The sequence below is a fragment of the Hypanus sabinus genome (genome assembly GCF_030144855.1).
Source record: "Hypanus sabinus isolate sHypSab1 chromosome X1 unlocalized genomic scaffold, sHypSab1.hap1 SUPER_X1_unloc_4, whole genome shotgun sequence".
Classification (NCBI taxonomy): domain Eukaryota; kingdom Metazoa; phylum Chordata; class Chondrichthyes; order Myliobatiformes; family Dasyatidae; genus Hypanus; species Hypanus sabinus.
In genome coordinates this window covers 1,003,455-1,008,454 of record NW_026778973.1, presented here as the reverse complement: position 1 = coordinate 1,008,454, position 5,000 = coordinate 1,003,455, and positions in this window count along the sequence as shown.

Genomic DNA, 5,000 nt, shown 5'->3' with positions numbered 1-5,000 from the left:
CACACTCACACACTCACACACACACTCACACACTCACACACACGCACACTCACACACTCACACACACACACTCACACACTCACTCACACACACACTCACACACTCACACACACACACACACTCACACACACACACACTCACACACTCACACACACACACACTCACACACTCACACTCACACACACTCACACACTCACACACACTCACACACACACACACACAAATGCACATCACCCACGCGGTTATCTTTGCCCTTTGTTCTGCCAGCACGTCGAGACGTCTGTGGGGGATTGAGGCCGACTGGCATATTCCAGATGTTAGAGATGCACCGGGCACACCCTCTGCAGGGGCTCGGTGAGGGAAGGGCTGCAGCACAGGGGTCATCTGAGCTACTGGAGAGGAAAGGGACGGGTTGGGCGAGGAAGATCCTCAATTTTTCTGGCGGGGGGGGGGGGGGGTCACATGAGTGGCTGTAGTCCAGTTGGCTTGAATAGATGCACTCCGTCACGAATTCCCTGAGGTTGTTATAGCCAGGGGGCAGTAATGGGGATAAGCTCCCACTGCCTATTAGATGTTCCCAACGGTGTGTGTCTTAAACAGCCTCTGACAACCAAGTCCAGCTCCCGGCCTTCACCTGTGCTTTGGCTACAAAGCCTGGCGGGACCGTTTCTACTGACAGGAGAAGGGGCAAAGGTGGGGTCATTGGCACCTTAAAACCAGTCGCTCCGGGCAGATGGGGCTCGTCAGTCGCGGTCGGCAGCTCGTCCAGGAGAAGGAAAACTCTGATCTCAAACCTCTCACTGCCTTGCGGCTGTACCCACTCACAGGAGAGGCTTCTGGAGTGATCCCCGAGGGGAAAATCCGGAGCTGGTGTCCCTGAGGCAGTCCGACGTTGAGTTCAACGCTGACTGGCACTCCTGGTGCCAGACTGTATCGGTCTCCGCCGTTCCTTTGGGTTCATCGGCTGCGTGGAGAGGGGGGAGCCCGCTACACGGGCAACAGCTCGGTCTCTGTATCGTACTGCGTATCCAGACATGGATGCGGCATCCATGGTTGACCCTGACCGACAGAGGCCTCCCTCACTCTATTTTTCTATTATGTACGAAGTTTATTTTGATATAATAGAAACTTGGTTGGCCTTTTTGATAAATTTACGGACCAGTGTGGGGAACGTGTAGCTTGGGTGGTCAACGACTTGTTGCAAGGGCGTGGCGGTGGAAACGAACCCAGGTGCCGAACGCGGCCGCGGAGGCAGAGTCGGGAGGCGTTATTGACGTAGCGAGCGTGGAGCCGGTATCCAGGAGCCATGCTTGACCTGGAACCGGCAGTCGTAAGAACCATGAAACGAGGTTACTCACACACCGGAGTCGACCAACGAGCTGGCAGCTCCATGTTGTGCTCACAGGGTGTTCATACTGCATTTGCTGATGGAAAGCAGGTGTTTGTGGAAGCTGGGAATGATTGGAAACTAAACGAGGGGATTGAGGCCCAATGCCTGAGGTAAATGGCCAGGTGGGCGATAGCCGGAAGGGACCATGACACAATTGGGTTGACTTGTCCTCTGATCCCTGACAAATAACAAAGCCCACTGACGATGTCTACTTTTAAGAGACGTACGGCTAGGTGTGTGACTGAGAGGAAAAATGGTCGGATATGGACCTTGTGTAGGCAATGGAGAGTTAGTTAGCCATTCAACTGGTTTAGCAGGACATTGTGGGCTGAATGGCCGTCCCCTGCTTTGTACTGTTCTGTGAGAAAAGTGGTATATATATATATATAGTATACAACCAGAAATTTTTACTGTTCACGCACACCCACACAACCTGAAAACTGTTCACGGACATCCAGACAACCTGAAATTCTTCCTCTTCACAGACACTCACTCAATCTGAAATTCTCACTCTCCACACAAGCTGATATTCATAGTCTTCACAGATACCCACACAACCTGAAATCCTCACTCTCCACACAAGCTGATATTCATAGCCTTCACAGATACCCACACAACCTGAAATCCTCACTCTCCACACAAGCTGATATTCATAGTCTTCACGGACACCCACACAATCTGAAATCCTCACTCTCCACACAAGCTGATATTCATAGTCTTCACGGACACCCACTCAACCTGAAATTCTTCCTCTTCACAGACACTCATACAACCTGAAATTCTCACTCTCTGCGGAATCCACATAACTTGAGATGCTTACTGTTCACAGACACCCACAAAACTAGAAGCTGTAAAGAATGAATGACAGAAAATTCAGAACCACAAACCCCCCTCTCTGCCTCCCCACACAAGCAGCATCAGTACCCTCCCCCCACCTCGTTATGCAAGACACCCCCCGACTAAAGAGACCACAATCTGGAGTCCATCAAATACTACAGTCCACAAACCAGCACTTCTCCATATCAGACACACTTGCTCTCTCCATCGAGTGCCAGTTGTCAGTAAGGTCCTTGGGTAGACTGGGAAGTCACAAGGTTGCCTTTGTCATTTAAGAGGTCTGTTCAAGAGCCTGATAGCAGCAGGACAGAAGTTGTCCTTGAGTCTGAAGGTATATTCTTTCAGGCTGTTGTGATTTTCTTATCTACTGGATTCGGCTTGAATCTCCTTCCCTTCCAATCCAGATGAAGAGTCTCATCTTGAGACGTCGACTGTTTATTCCCCTCCATAGATGCTGCCTGACCTGCCGAGTGTCGCGGTGTGCGCTGTCAAATGAAAAGGGAATAACTTATGCTCAAGCCCGTTCGTGGAGACGTTCCCACAACCAACAATCTGACTTAAGAGGACGTTTTGATCTCGTTATCTCATGCTCTCGTTATTTATTGCTATTTATTTATGTTTGCATTTGCACAGTTTGTCGTCTTCTGCACTCTGGGTGATCTTTCACCGAACCTGTTATAGTTACTACTCTGTAGATTTGCTGAGTATCCAAATGAATCTCGGGGTTGTATAGTAGGCAGCCATTGCTCCCAGGGGAACTTTGTGCCTCTGGTGGACCGTGTGCTCTCCTGGGCGGGAAGGTTTGAAGAACCGGCTGTTGCCCATGCAGCGGGCTCCCCCCTCTCCACGTCACTGATGTCGTCCGAGGGGAGGGCAAACGCCGATACAGCTCGGCACCAGTGTCGTCGCAGAGGTCGGCGGAGTGAAGTTTGTAAACAACGTCAAACTGCCTCAGGGACCCCGGCTCCGGATTTCTTCCTCGGGTTTCGCTCCCGAAGCCTCTCCCGTGGGTGGGTGCGGCCGCCAGGCAGCGGAGAATTAAAATCAGAGTTTTCCTTCTCCTGGGTGGGCCGATGAGCCTCACCTGCCCGAAGCGACTGGTTTTGAGGAGCCAGTGATCCGCCTTTGCCCATTCTCCTGTCAGTAGAAACGGTTTCGCTGGACTAGTAGCTAAACCACACGTGAAGACCGGGAGCTGGACTTGGTTGTCAGAGGCTGTTTGAGTCGCAGGCCATTGGGGGCACCTTATAAGTAGTGGGAGCTGATCCCTGCTGCCGTCCCTGGCTATGACAACCTTAGCAAGCAGGGTTGTGTCTATGGTGACGTTTATGTCCTTCAAACTTTGAACCGAGGTGAGGAGGAGGGACAGACTTCCACGTGCAGACAGAAACAAGACTTTATTCATAGAGCTTCCTACAGAAGATCGGTGACTCAACCAAGTGAGACCCAAAACACAAGGACCCCGTGGATAGTGCTGATCAGGAGACCCCTGAAGCAATCAGAGTAGGCTGAAAACCCATGCCAGTCAAAATCAACTTGACAAGTTTGAACAGGCAGCACAAGGGCTTAACGACTCCGGATACCAAATATGGGTGCACAGGACGGCATGGGACATGGCACTTGTGTTCCTCCAGCATCTTGTGATGGGATGGGGAGGGGGAAGAGAGAATGCTAATGGTGGCAGGGGAATCTTTGATTATGTACCTCCTTCCTGATGGTTGAGGGGTAATAACTGTTCCTGAACCTGGTGATCTGGGTCCTGAGGCTCCTGTACCTGCTTCCTGATGGTTGAGGGGTAATAACTGTTTGTGAACCTGGTGGTGTGAGTCCTGAGGCTCCTGTACCTCCTTCCTGATGATTGAGGGGTAAAAACTGTTCCTGAACATGGTGGTGTGGGTCCTGAGGCTCCTGTACCTCCTTCCGGATGGTTGAAGGGTAATAACAGTTCCTGAACATGGTGGTGTGGGTCCTGAGACCTCATCTCATGGGAGGGAAGGGCCAGACTGATCTTACAGTAGGTTAAAAGGTTGGCACAATGTGCTGTCGTGTTCGATGTCCAATGGCTCCTTCCCTCTCAGTGTGCTGACACGGCTGGGGTTGGGCACCCAGTGACCTGGTCAGAGGTAACTCTAGCCCTGGTCTGAGACTGGAGTCACCCAGTAGGCCCAGGCTGGAATAGACAGGATGAGAGGGGGCAGAGGAGACTTCCCGGGTTGCTGCCTGGACTGGAGAGTGTGTCTTATGAGGAAAGTTTGAGTGAGATAGGGCTTTTCTCTGAAGAACAAGGAGGGTGAGGTTTGACTTGATAGAGGTGTACAGAGTGGATGTGACCAGAAGACACAGATAGAGTGGATGTAGAGAGGGTGTTTCCTATAGTGTGTGAGTCTAGGACCAGAGGACACAGACAGAGTGGATGTGGAGAGGATGTTTCATATAGTGGGACAGTCTAGGACCAGAGGACACAGATAGTGGATGTGGAGAGGATGTTTCATATAGTGGGACAGTCTAGGACACAGCCTCAGAATAGAGGGATATCTATTAGAACGGAGATGAGGAGGAATTTCTTTAGCCAGAGGGCGGTGAATCTGTGGAATTCGTTGCCACAGACAGCTGTGGAGGCCGAGTTATTGGGTGTATAAGGCAGAAGTTGACAGATTCTTGGTTAGTCTGGGTGTGAAGGGATACGGGGGAAGGCAGGAGACTGGGGCTGAGAGGAAAAATGGATCAGCCATGGTGAAATGGGAGAGCATACTCGATGGGCAGAATGGCCTAA